Genomic DNA, 15,510 nt, shown 5'->3' with positions numbered 1-15,510 from the left:
GCCCACATCCTTTAATTTAATAAAATAATATATAATCTATATACATAATATAATATATATAAGTAATATAATATATAATATACTATTAATTATATTAATTTTAATTATCTTATAATAATATTTATTTTTAATACTTATTTTTTATTTATATTATAATATTAAATTATAGTATTAATTTTAAAATTAACTTTATAATAATTTTTTTTATTTTTATTTAACCCAAACAACAAGTAGTATTCTTGCAAAATAACAAGAATTAGTAGAAATTAAATATATGTAAAGGAGACTCAAAATATTAGACAATTCTAAGTAAAATACATATAAAATATTAAAAACATTACTCAATTGTGATCAATAAATATGTGACTAAATTTTCACATCAATATGGAGATAAGTGTTGAAAATAGGATATGTCGCCCTTGTCGGTATTTGATGGGGGAAAAATCCTATATGACCTACTATTGATGTAAAGAGACAGTCTCTGACCAGGTTAGATTAAAAGTGAGGAAATGTGTTTTCTAAGTTGTTATCTAGTCACATTAAAGAAGTCAGACACATAGTTACTGAATTTGTGAGTTTGTCACTCAATAGCTCTCGTTCAATCAGGATGTTAGATGATGGAAAGATTATAGCACACGATAATCATCAATTGTAATAGGTTCATTTGAAGTGAGACTTTACTGTCACATATACTGTCCTAAACTGATGCTAGGCGCTATTCAGGAACTCTCAGAATATCGTCGGAATTTGAAAAAGTTTTGGTCAGTTCAAGGGGTTAACTGATACCAAAGCGATACTAAAAAGGGTTTCAGTATTATCTGATTGTTAGGGGTAGTAAACCTAGAAAGTCACACACCATATAGTGTTGCGTTTGATATCAATATCGTGTGCCCATAATATATCTGGAGGTGATTGGTCAAATGTTCACCCTTAACCATTCCTGCCAATAGTGCATAATGCATAGTAAATCTTGAATTATTGCAAGCATAATTGAGGTGGGGGATGGCAGCAGAATCCAAATTGAATCGGATTTGCAATTAACTTATTCTTCTTCTTCTTTCTCTACTTCCTCACAAAATATTCTACTATCTTAAAATTATATGTGTGAAAGTCACGCGTATAATTTTGAGACGTGGGCACTGGAAATACACGGAACCTCTATGTATAGCATAGGACACTACAAAAACATTGAAATTTTGTAGCGGTTTATAAATCATCGCAAAATACTATTTTAGCGGTGGTCTTTTTAACATTTTGCGGTCGTTTTGAAAAATCGTCGCAAAATTCATTAAAACATTCAATTTTGCAGCGGTTTTCAAAAAATAGTCGAAAAAAATAATTAAATAATTAAATAATTTATAATTAAAATTAAATTAATATAAATTTAATTTAGTGGCGGTTTTTCAAAACCGCCGCTAAATTAAAAAAATAATTAAATAATTTATAATTAAAATTAAATTAATATTTGCTGCGATTTTTAAAAATCGCCGCAAAATTCATTAAAAAATTTAATAATTTAGCGGCGGTTTCTAAATTCAATAATAATTAAATAATTTATAATTAAAATTAAATTGAATTAAATTAACAAAAAGAAATATAAAATCTTAAAAGAAATTTTAATTTTAATTTAAATTAATTACAAAATCTTTATATATATAAAAGTAGAATAGTCTTGAAAAAAGAAATTTCCCCCTAAAACTTGCATTAATAATTTACAATTAATACTTATTGTATTAATATTTTATATTTTGTAATTTACATTAATAATTTAAATTTTTCAATTGCTTTGAAATAATAAGTAGTAATAAAATTTTTCCCCAAAACTTGCATTAATGATTTGTGTTTAGTACTTATTGCATTAATAATTTACATTTTGTAATTTGCATCTTTATATATATATAAAAGTAGGATAGTCTTCAAAAAAGAAATTTCCCCCCAAAACTTGCATTAATAATTATATTATAGTTTTGAAAATGTAATGTCTTAACAAATTCATAAAAAAATATTTAAGGTTGTCAAATACTAGGGTTTTTCAATGCAAATTAATATTTAAGGTATCACATTTTTAAGACTATAGAAAAAATCAAAAATCATTTTTTTTAAATTTTGTTATTATTAAAAAAACTTATTCTTACTCATATTTAAGAGTTTTAATTTATATTTATAATTATAATATGATAAATAGAAAATAACGAACATCTTTAAGTGAAAATATTATAGATTTTATAATATTTATTTATAAATAAATATAATATAATACAAAACATTTATAAGTATATTGAATTAAAAGTGTTCTCCATTAGCATATTGAATAGTGAATAATTAAGTAAACTTAAATTTTTTCAACATATTAAAGATTAAAAAAATTATAATTATCAATTTTGTTAAAATTATTTAAAATAATAAATTTATTTTTTTATTTTTAAATTAAACTCTCCCATATATCACATGGGTTCACCACTAGTTAGCTAAAAATTTAATTTAAAAAAATAAAAATAAAAATAAATTTAACAAAATTTTAATAATTTTAAAAAATATATATATTTTTTTATTTTTAATAAATTAATTTAGTTAATTTAATTCAATTAATTTATTTTTAATTTATTCCTTTACTCTTTTAAAAAATAATAAATTAATTAATATTTTTCTTTCTATATTAAAAAATATAAAATATAATTCTAAAAAGTAGTGGTATATAATTTATATATGCGGTTATATAACAAGGGAGCTTGACAGCTCAGACGGTTACACGTATGCATGTGCACAAGGGAGGTCGTGGGTTCGAAACTGGGGAAGGGGAGGCTGGGTGGGAGCGAGCAGGTGGGCAGGTCGATCCAAGCGAGTGGGCACGGGCGGGTGGGAGAAATTATAATTTTTAATTTGTTTTAATTTTAGCGACGGTTTTAGAAATCGCCGCTAAAATTAAAATTTTTAATTTTTTTTTTAATTTTTTAATTTTTGCGGCGGTTGAAAAACCACCGCCGCTATATATTTTTAAAACTGCCGCTAAATCACTAATTTTGCGGCGATTATTCCAGCGGTTGGTCAAAATCGCCGTTAAATGCTTCGTGACGACTGATTTAGCGGCAGTTAGAAACCGCCACTAAATGCAAAAAAAATCGCCGCTAAATGCTAGTTTTTTTGTAGTGGGAAGAGGTGATTGAAACGATATCATTCGGCAAATTAGGTGTGGACTGACTAGAACCACAACATCATAAGGTGGATTCAGTCTCAGTATAGAAATCGTTTATATACTCCATCTTTACATTTGATAAATATGCGCGTTGCTTAAATATCCAAACTATGTATGGTGTATATATTATATTTTTCTGCGTGTATCTAATACATGGTAAAAATGTTATTTTTACCCGTACCACCGTACTAGTGATTCCTTTTAGTGGTATCAAAGCCTCATCTTGGTATTTAATGCATACGGATGTATGTGTCAAATATTGCATTTAATCGGCATGTCTGTTCTAGCAACAAGACAACATATGTTCTAATTACTTTGTTTTTTATGGTTGTACAGTAATTCACAATGGACATTAATACGAGAATTTAAATATGTTTGTTTGGATGTCAGATTGTATTATTTGACATATGTAGGATAAATGTTTTCAAAATTGTTTTGAAACTACAAAAGTGGATGTATGTACAAGATGAGCATGGGCTTATTGTGAATGAATGAATGTTATAGGATTTCGTTTGATTTAATTCAAATTTGTAATAATTAATTCATTTAGGAATGAACTAAGGCATAAGCCTTGAGTAGCTTCTTTTGATTTTTTATTTTACAAATGTTGTAAGTTCAAGACAATATCAAAGAGTTGACAGTAGTAGAAGCAGTGAAGCAACAATCCATCAAGGAGTTGATGTGTGGCATAGTTTAAACTCTAGAGGTTTGAGTTTATTCTATGAGCAAAACCATGGTCATCCTGGTTAATTTATTGTTCATTTTATTATGCAATTGTTGTATAATTGAATGAATAATGATGTATGATAAGACCTTAAAATAAGAAGCAAAAAAATCTTTCCATGAAATTAATATTAGATTTAAATGGTAAATCTGATTTATCATGACTTTCCACTATTGTAGGGGTTTATCGGTTTGATTGGGTGTGCCCAAGTAACTAAAATGTGAGGGTGCATTTCATAAAAAATTGTTTGATTTCTCTTATTAACCATAAAATGGGGCAGTGTTCAATGGGTTCACCTAACCAAGTAATTAAAATGTGAGGAAGGGTAATGTTCAACTCATTACACTTAACCAGACAATGGGTGCGATCTAACTAGTCCATCAGGCCAAAAAAACTAAAATGTGAGGTTTATGATAGGTTAGAAGCAAAAGATTGAGCTCCACATATGATGTGGTGGCAAGTGTTGTTTACTAAATTATGACAGTATTTCAAGTAACAAAATTGTGAGGGGGTATTCTTATGAAAGAGAATTCGACCACCCATTATTGAATTCTGTATAAGATCATGTTTTCTTCCTGAGAAGTGAAAGAGTTGAAAAAATGAGTGGGAGTACCCATTTAATCAAAAGTTCTTAATTAATGGGATTTTACGAAGATACAAGATAATATATCTATTTATTTTCTGCAGATAAAATGGTAGGCTCACTGACCCTAATTTTTCTGACTGGTTTCAAAGTCTAAAAATAGTGTTCAATATGAAAAAAATAAATGACATTTTGTCCTATATACCATTTACTGAAATTCCTCTAACTGCAACTGAGGAAAAGATTATCATTTAGGAGATTTTGAAAAAAAACATGACATGAGAGCGCATAACTATATTCTCGCATCGATGTCCAACGATTTACAGCGTCAGCTTGAGAACTTCATGAGTGATGCGAGCATGATACAATATCTCAAGGACCTCTTTGGCGAGTATAGTCGAACAGCTCGATATGAGATATCAAATAAGTTGTTTTAGACATGGATGCTTGAGGGTTCAGATGTCGGAGACCATGTCCTCAGCATGATCAATATAATTGGTCAGCTAGATGCCTTGGAATTCCCAATGAACACTCAACTTTGGACTGATCTTATCCTACAATCGTTGTTGAATTCTTTCTCCTCCATTATTACCTATTTCTATACCAACAAGATGATGTTGCACCTTTTTGTATATTAGTTTTGATGATGACAAACATATATTGGTTTAATCTCTAAGTCATGTATTTAGTCTTAAAACAGTCTCCTAAAATGATTTTCAAATTAGCTTTGAAGTTGTTGGTCAACATAGAGCTAAATTTGTTCTAAGGTAAAAGGCCAACTAGAACATAAATGTGTTTTGTGAAAAATCAATCTTAAATATGAAAAATCATTTATGTTAATCTCATGTTTCAAAATATGGAAGGGTTTTGACTCAAAATTTAAACGTATGAAAAATCCTTTAGTTCATGCATCATGTCTTGAAACTCGTTTTAATAACGTTTCAATATTTTTCTAAGTCTAGAAGACTAGCACCTTATAAGGAGATATATAAGAAAATGATTTCATTTTAGAAAACTATCTCCCGGTATTTTGATATCTTCTATCCATTAATGTTAAAACGATTTTTAATGAATTTTTTAAGAAATAGAAAGTGTATATCTTGGAGGTGATAAAATCGCAAAATCCTAAGTTTGTACTAAAACCTAATTTCTACTTTCTTATTCTTATGGATTTTGATTTTCTAGATATTTTTATTGAATCTAAATAGGGGGTACTTTTTTATTTACATTTATGTATTGAAGTAAATGGAAGGTAAAATATAAATAAAATAAAATGAGGACATTTATGTATTAAAGTAATGTAAATAAGTTGTAGTGTATGCTGTTCTGAAAGATGGCTGTTAACAGATACCTTGTCATCTGTCGACCGACCCTTCATTTTTTTGTGTGAATCAGTCGATCGATGCTCTTGCATCTGTCGACCGACAGAATGCCATTCAGTGATGCTTCGATAGTGTGCACCATCTGTCGACCGATGCCTATGCATCTGTCAACCGGCAGAATGCATGCACAGGGAACTGCCGACCGACTCAGATGATCTGTCGATCGGATTTTGAATTCTTGCTAATCTGTCGACCGTTTGTGTCGCAGAAACCCCCAACAGCTAGTTTTTCCACTCACCCAAAGTGCTCTTTTCACTACCAACGGCAAGATTCGTGAATGGGCTCTCAAGGGACTATAAATACAAGTCAAATGGGTGATTCAAAGCAACCAAGAGATTACATTACAAGCTCCCAAGTGCCAAGATCATTATTGTGCTTCATTGGTAAATTGGTTCTATTTTCAAGGCTTTGTATTCATTATGTTAAATTCATTATCGAGCCTTGTCTTTATTTTGAGAGAATTTGTAATTGGAATATTGTTTCTCAGATCCTCTCTTATATCTCTTTGTAATTTTTCTAGTTTGTTTTACTAGAGGGCCTACATTTCTGTATATGACATGTGCTCAAAAATTATGTTTGATATTAATAATGTCATCTTAAGGAGGAGCCTCAGTGTGTTTCAAAAAGGGGAGTTTTCATCTTTTTTTTTTTTTTTTTTGATTTTGACAAAAAGGGGGAGATAAAATGAATGAATTGATTTTAATATTTGTTTTTGTCATCATCAAAAGGGGGAGATTGATGTTTTACATTTGATATAATTTTGATGATGAAAAACAATTGTATTTTGATGATGAAATAAAGTTATGAGATTTCAATGTTAAAGAATTTTATGATTCAAAATATTCTTTTTCATGTTATCATTTATCGTTTCAGTTTTTATAAAAAGAATAGTCGACTATGTGTTTATGTTCTGTTGACTATGTTTGTGGATAGTCGACTATGTGGTTTAGTGCTGTCGACTATGTCTGAAAATAGTCGACTATGCTGATTTGATCTGTCGACTATTTAAGGCTTCTATCGACTATTTTTTCATCTGTCGACTATCAAGTAAGGATAGTCGACTATGGCTTTTCATCTGTCGACTATTTTTGTTCATAAAATTCAAAATTTTCTTCACATTTTTGCAATAGTCGACTGTGCATATGTATCTGTCGACTATGGGATTTTTGTGTTATAAGATAGTCAACTATGCGTTTTTGTCTGTCGACTATGTTTTGTTTTATTTGTAAAAATAGTCAACTATGCATTTTCTTCTGTCGACTATGTGTTTTGCAAAAAGCTTCCAACGGCTAGTTTTTCAATCCCAACGGTCACAAACGGCTACATTTCTCTTCAATCTCTTGGGAAGCTTATAAATACAAGTCATGGATGATCAAGAGAAGGCTAATGGATGGGAACGAGTTGATCTAAAGAGTTCAAATCATTTTTACTCGAGTTTATAATATTTGCGCCTTCACTGTTGTATTTTCTCTCTAAGGCTTTGTTGTTCTATCATTGTAAATTTATTATTAAGCTTTATTTTTATTGTGAGAGAACTTGTAACTAAGAGTGTTAACTCTTAGCTTATCTCTTTCATTTGTATCGTTGTTATTTTCCTAGCTTGTGTAGCTAGAGGGCCCATTTGAGTGGGAGGTTGTAATTCCTAGTCTCGGACTAGAGGACATACTCGGGTTGAGTAGGGGGTTGATAGTGGATGGTTTGAAAAATTTTTAGTGAGGAGCTAAGGTAGTGGATTAGGCTTGGGTTAAGCCGAACCACTATAAATCTTTGTGTTCTCTCTTGCTTATGTTTTTTGATTTGTTTATCATTGCTGGCTTTTCATTATCCTCACTTGCATTGAATTTTTATTTTCAATCAAAAGGATTTCAAAGTTTTAAATCAAGTTTTTAAAATAACCAATTCACCCCCCCTCTTGGTGTGTGCCATAACCTACCCGTTCTTACAATTTTGATTCCTAGCTTGTTGTGCTAGAGGGCTTGCTTGTTGAAACAAGGGGTTGAAATACCTAGCTTGTTGCTAGAGAACTTGCATGTTTAAGCAAGATATTGTATTTCCTAGCTTGTTACTAGAGGGCCTATCCGAAGAGATGAGGTTTTTAGTGGATTGATTGAAAAATCCTCAGTGAGGAGCTAAGGTAGTGGATTAGGCTTGGTTTAAGTCGAACCACTATATATCGTTGTGTCTCTTATTTGCTTGTGCTATTTGTTTCATTTATTGTTCCAAGCATTTCATTAATTCTCACTTATACTAAAATCTCATTTTTCATCAAAAGAATTTTCAAGTTCACTCAATTTCTTAAAACAACCCAACTCACCCCCTCTTGGTGTTGGTGCCATTGCTATTCAAATCTAACAATTGGTATCAGACTCTAACTCTTTGTTTTCAGATCTAACAACCTAAGGAGAGATCCATGGCTCTTAAGAAAGGTTATCCTACTAATGTGGCACCTTATTTTGATAGCTCATTCTATGAACATTGGAGAATTAGAATATTTGTGGAATTTTTGTTTAATAGACTTTTCTTTACCTAGAATGGAAAAGAAGATTAAGTGAGCCACAAGACTCAGCAAGTTCGAGAAATAATAAATAATGAATAGGATCCAAGAACATGATGACACTAAGAAAAGTAATCAAGGATTTTGCAGTTATGTATAAGATTCATAATTCATGAATTTATCAATTCAAACTAAAATATATCATGTCACCATGTACCACTATGAGAATGTGCATAAAATTTCAATGACAATATCAAATCTCCCAGGCTCTCAAGCCATCAATCAACACATGCAAAAGTGTATCATTTTAATAGAATCCCACAAATAAATATGGAGCCAACCTGCCAGGCTATGGTCACCTCGTCCCGCGCCAGGTGCTCTAGGATACCCTTTCCCTCCGCGCAAAATAGTAAGTCTACAAGATTTATATATATATATATAGCATGTATGTGTATACATCATGTATGCATTTGCAAACCACATGTATTTAAATTCTTGTTTTCTCAATTTTCATAATTTCAACACCATTTACCCATACCGAATATTTTACCATCATTAGATAATTCAACATATCTTACTTCATAACATTTACCACGATCAAGATGTAAATTATAACACATAAATAATTTTTGGGAGATGTTATTTGAGGTTAATTCTTGATTCACCATTTGAGGAGTAATACGGATTTAATATACTATTTTTTCCATCATATAATCTCCGATGGTTCATTTAATAATTATGCTAAATTGACATTAATATGTATTTTGGGAAAATTAAATAGGGTATTCAGATTTTAGCATATATATTCGAATATGGGAAAGTGCATTCGGATGGTTTATGGCCTATTCGGATATGTTAGAGGAGCATTGAGTGATATTCAGATGGTTGGAGGCATATTCGGATATCTTTGGAGTTTTTGAGAGTGATATCCGAATATGGGGTGAGACATTCAGATGTTCGAAGTCAAGTATGTGAGTGATATCTGGATGCTACAGTAGAACATCTGGATGGTTATCCGGATATGGGCTAAGTCATTCGGATGCACCATGTTTTAGAAATTCAGCTTCGATGAGGTTTCGAATTTTAGGCATAATTCTCTCATCCGAACTCCGATTGAGATTATTCAAGATTCTATGGAAATCCAAGAAAAATATATACAACTTTTGTGTTTTGAGTTTTCAAATAGTCGGGTTTAATGGAGATCGAAATTGGGCTTGAAGTTTGCTGCTATTACGATACATTCGAATGTGACTATATAGTTCGATAGCGTTTGGTATTCTGGACATATCTCTCTCGTCCAAACTCTAATTGAGATGATTCAAGATGTTATGGAAATCCAAAAAAAAAGATATACAACTTTTGTGTTTTGAGTTTTCAGAGATTCAGGTTTAATGAAGGTCGAAATTGGGCTTAATTATGATACCATGGTGATCTATCTAGATATGGCTATCTTTGGAGGGTAGCATTCGGATGGGTTGATATATATATCCAAATGAGATACACACTTATTCGGATGTTACTCACATGACTTCCCAAGACTCATTCGGATAAGCCAGTGCCTATTTGGATGACTGAAAAATGATTCTGCAACTTACTTACGAAGATAATGATTTATACATATATATATATAACACAAGCAATACTTATGGCTACACCATTTCGAAAGAAGATTGGGAAAACAATCCTAATTGAAAATAATGAAAATTTGGGATGATCCAACACTATATTAGAAGGGAATATATAACTTGGTGTATATATGTATATATATATATATATATGAACAGTATATTTACAGAGAAGAAGAAGAATAGCTTCAACTGGTCATCTAAGTGCATACTCTTATGATCAAAAGAACTCTCGAATGAAAGAACAAAATCAACATAAAAGAGTGGTGTGAGAAGAAGAACTTGCCTCATGAGACTCCTCCCTTGAAACTCTAGTTGCGAACAGACAGTGAGAGAAGAAGATGAAGGACAATGGGACAGTGAAAAAGAATGTTGAATAAGATGTAGATGAAGAAGAAGAGATGACAGTTGAAAAAGTTGGACGTTGGCAAGGTTACATGGAAGAGGAAAGCCTCGGCACAAAAGAGGGAAAAAATGAGAGGGTAGCAAGCCTGCACGTCACATCCCCGCCGAATTATCTGATTACCCCCCACCTTTAAAATGGTCAAAAGAAATACCAAGGGCACTATTGGCAATTGACACCTATTTTTTTATTTTTAAATTTTCCTTTTTCTTATTCGCTTAATAAAATTCAAGTCCTATACTTAGGCCTAACCCAATAATTTATTTAGCCCACTTGATAAACCACGAACCCATTAAATAATTAGATAAGGCCCATTACATTATTTCCCAATTTCTTAAAAAATTAGACTCATATACTTATTTTCATGATCATATGCACCATAATATAAAATTATACAATCCAAAATTATTTCTATGCCATCAGAGAAATTTATCATTAAATATTAAAATACTTAGACCTACATTTAAAATATCATTAAATTGCCATTAAGTAATAAAATACCTAGATCCATTCATAATATAATTAAAATTCTAAACACATCTCAATGACCTAATTCATTTGGACTTTTCCCACATTTTTTAATTCCATTTAGATGAGCTACCAAATTTTTATTTCCACTTACACTTTATTCCATAAAAAAAAAAAAATTCAATCCTCAATTAATTAAAGCAAAAATTTTGAGCCCATAATAAAATACCCGAAAACGCCTAGACCCCCTAACGAGTCATTACAGTAATTGTTACTTTTGCTATCAGAAGGGACACTGGAAGATGAACTGCCCAAACTATCTAAGGAGCTTTAAGGGAAAACGCCTAAAGGGTAAAGGTATTTTTCCCTCTATGTGTGTTATTGAGACTAATCTTTCGATTAGTTAATACCCTACTTCTTGGATTATGGATTCTGGCGCTACTTCTCATATTTGTTTGTCTGCGTAGGATCTCAATCAAACTAGGGCGCTTGGGAAGCGCAAAGTGGCTTTGAGGGTTGGCAATGAGGCAAACGTTGTTGTATTCGCCATAGGGACTAGTTCTTTATCTTTACCTTCTAGGCATGTACTGGTTTTATATGACTGTTTACATATACTGAGTGCGAGAGAGAATGGTGGGACGGAGAGGTTGTGGGAGCAAAGAATAAGAAAGAAAGAGATGGGGGTGTCACTTGTGCTGCCGAGTAGAGAGTAAGAGAGAGAAGGGTGGGGTTGCGTGCAAGAAATAAGAGTCTCTGAGTCTTTAACAATTCATAATGAGTTTTTATGGCATTGGCACCCGCATAGAGTAACTTTAATGCAAATGATGGCTCTCTATTAATTTAATAATAATGGATATAATAATTATAATTTTTATTATTCATGGAAGTCTTGAAGAGTCGAGCGATTTGGTTTGAAACCGAACCGCCAAGGGCCCAAACCACATAAACCGCGGTTTGGGCATACTGCAAACCATTTTAGATCGCTCTGACGAAAAAATCGACCAGTCCAGTGCGATTGATTCGATCCTGCCAATTTCCATGGTGTGCCAATTTTTTTGCACACCCCTATTTTAACAAATCTTATTATTATATGTAAAATCAATTAAATAAAATTAAAGTTTATTGATAAATAAATGAAATAAGAAATTAGATAAGAGAATAGAGAGTATTGTTGGAGCAATCAAGATTTTTAAGGCAAAATTAAAATAAGGATTAAATTATTTATAATATAATATAGAGTGGAATAGGAAATGTTTTTGGAGTCAACCTAAGAACTTAATCTCGGCTGTAGCTTCCAACTTATGGCTGTGAATATCTTTTTCTCATAATTTTCTATTTTTTTTTTATTTTTTTTTTAATAAATTTAGCCTAATTAAATTAATTTTATGAAACTAAAACCTAAATAATATCATTTGTGATAGAATATAAAAAATAAAATATAAAATAACGTTCAAAAATATTTTGTTATAGAATCTAATGGAAATTATCTTATTTATTGAAATTAAATATAAAAATTGATATTTTATTAAAAATTAAAAATTTATTGTAAAAAATTATAACTAAATACCTAATTTGTTATAGTATGAAAAAATTAAAAATTTATTTTAAAATTGAAACAAAATAAAAAAATTTAATAATTCTTTTGATATATTTACCGTTTAATATTTTATATTCATTCTATAATCTCATAAAATTTTATTCATTTAGTTCGGTCACTGTATATAAAACTTTTTTTCAAGAACTTTATGTTACTACAGTCATCTTCCATGGATGCCAAGCAACACCATATGAGAATTTTATTCTTAGTTTTCATGGCTAGCCCACGGCCACGTCTCGCCCTTCCTCGAGCTTGCAAAGAAGCTCACACACAGAAAGTTGCATGTATTCCTCTGCTCAACCCAGAGCCGTCTCAATCAATTTGGGGGGTTTCTAAAAAAAAATATATGTCGACATCTTCTAGTATTAATTGTTTTAAAAAATAAATGATATATCTTTTTACAAGAAAATTTTATCATTTTATTAAATTAAAAAAATTAAAATTCAATTCACTATAAAATATGATAATCTCTTAATGATAGTAAATTTTTAACTAAAATATAATATTTCAGATATCAAAAATGTAAGCACACTCGCCCGGATATCCCAACCGCCCGGTCTATCCGAACGAAAGCGCTTACATAAGGGAAGAGAAACAAACACAAGACAAAAAAATCCTGGCATGCATACATATGAAATACAACAGCGGAAGCAAAATGGTAAACATGCACGCCCACAAGTACCCCGTTGGAACAGCGGTCAAGAAGTATATAAAAATATACAGACTCCTGTGCCAACAAATAAAAGATACAAGGAACAACTCGGCATAGTAAAAAATGAAAGACAGAAGTTCTAACAAAATATCAGAGATGACGGGGGCAGCTAACTGTACACCCTACCGACACGACTGACTGCTAGGTGGCGCGGTCCTCGCTCTCGGCCTTCGCTTTACCCTTACCTGGAATGATGGAAAGCAAGGTGAGTCGCAAGATTCAACAAGTTTATATGAAAATGAAGACTATAACGTGAATAGATGAGGGGATCACCCCAAATATAGACCCCACATGTACACACAAGCCATGTGACGCAACAATACAATAATGTCGCATAATAAAAGCACATACCGGTCATTGGGGCCCACATAAGACACCTGGCACCCAAGTCCCATACCAACCTGTCGTTGCCCTGAAAGGCAACATAAATCTCCACAAACCTGTGCGCACTATCCCGGGTCGGTACTCCCATCACCCGTATCCATGTCGGTACTCCCGACACCCGAGCCATAGGATCCCTTGGAACGGTACTCCCGTCCGAGAACTAAATACTACTAGTAACCATGCAATGTACATAAAATGCAATGGCGTAGTGAGCATCAACGTGATACATGGCGCCCATACATCCAGGCATCAGGCCATGCTCCTCCCATATAGTAAACCACACACGATGCATATGCCCGTGCTGGATGCATCATAACCAAACTAGGATGTCCGTGACCAAGCATAACCAGATCATGAAAACCCCAACATGCAGCCTGTTCCCATGTGCACACCAAAACATGCAACAAGAATAAAATGATACCAGATCATGCTATAATCACGTAACGGCAGAGCCAGTCAACAGTGCTTAGCACTGGTCAACGGTCAATGGATAGGAGAGACCAGCCAACGGCCTAAGATAGACCATACGACAGTCACTCCTTCACCGAACAGCTGATCCTTGCCTTCACTGCCCAACCGCTCTAGCCTATAAACAACCAAAATCCATAATAATACCCGGACAGCTAAGAACCTAGCCCCGAGTGAGTACGACATCATTCCCACAAGCTTGGGGGTGGCACAAACCCCCGTAGGCAACCAACGAATAAAATTCTCGAGACCAGATTAATAAATTAAAATTTTAAAACACACCGATTAAAATTTCATAATTTATTAACAGCCGAAACAAACGAAAAAAGGTCAAATAAATTGACAACGAAAGAATCGACGAGGTGGGTATGAAGAACTTGCCTTTACGAACATATCATTAGGTTTGTTTTGACTCAACACAGTGAAAATTATACAAACTGCAATATCTCAATTATTCGCCAAAATTAACAAAATTGGGCTCTAAATAAAATTCTGACCGTACAAAATATTAATTATTAACTTCTCTACATACCTGAAAAATTAACTTTTGAATTAAACTTAATTTAATTTGAATTTTGGCCCCAAAATCTCTCAAATTTCTCCCACGCGCACGCTGCTGCTTCTCCCAAATTTTTATTGTTTCATTTGCAAAAAGGAACGCCCGAATTAGGCTTTAAATCGGCCAAAAACGAGTGGATGGGAGGGCGTCACGTGGCAGCGTGCGGCCAGCCGCTGGAGGCCACCGCCTCTAACCCAAAACGACGTCGTTTTGGGACGCCTAGGCTGATTAAAATCAGCCGAATTTCCCTGCATCGCGCGCGCACACCCGCGGGCTCGAACCCTCTATTGCCCCCTCACCCGTCTCGTGCGCGAACCGCCTGCGCCCACGCTCGCCTTTACCTTTATACCGCAACCATTAAATTTAAAGGGACATTTGGTCCCTTTTACAGAAACGCACTAGCCACCCCCAAACTTCCATTATTCACACAAACACCCACTTAATTAATTACATTAATACTCGAAACTTTTAAAAATCCCACAATTTAATTTATTTCAATTTTTTTCTTATTCCAGAAATTTTCTAAAATAACATAATTAATTATCTTAATTTCTTATTTCCTTAAATCCACATAATTTATTTTTTATTTACAACAAGAAGTTATTTTAATATTTCTTTTAAATTAAATTATCCTGATAATGAATAATTAAATTAAATTACAATTTATGGGTGTTACAAAAAAAGCCAAACAACCTACTATAATAAATAAAGAAAAAAAAACTAATTTTTTCTTGAAACTCTAAGAAGATCGGTGCAATTCGAGTAAAAAAACTATACATTCTTCATTCCCCTATAGAAGGAAACAAAATAAAGTATTAAACTGATAATATTAAAAAGATAAAGTTTATCAATAATAAATAAATTTTTATTCCATAAACATGCGTTAAACTATGTTGAGTTTTATGTAAAATTAATGGG

The sequence above is a fragment of the Diospyros lotus genome, chromosome 6 (assembly GCF_014633365.1).
Source record: "Diospyros lotus cultivar Yz01 chromosome 6, ASM1463336v1, whole genome shotgun sequence".
NCBI classification, from domain to species: Eukaryota; Viridiplantae; Streptophyta; class Magnoliopsida; order Ericales; family Ebenaceae; genus Diospyros; species Diospyros lotus.
This window is presented reverse-complemented; position numbering follows the sequence as displayed.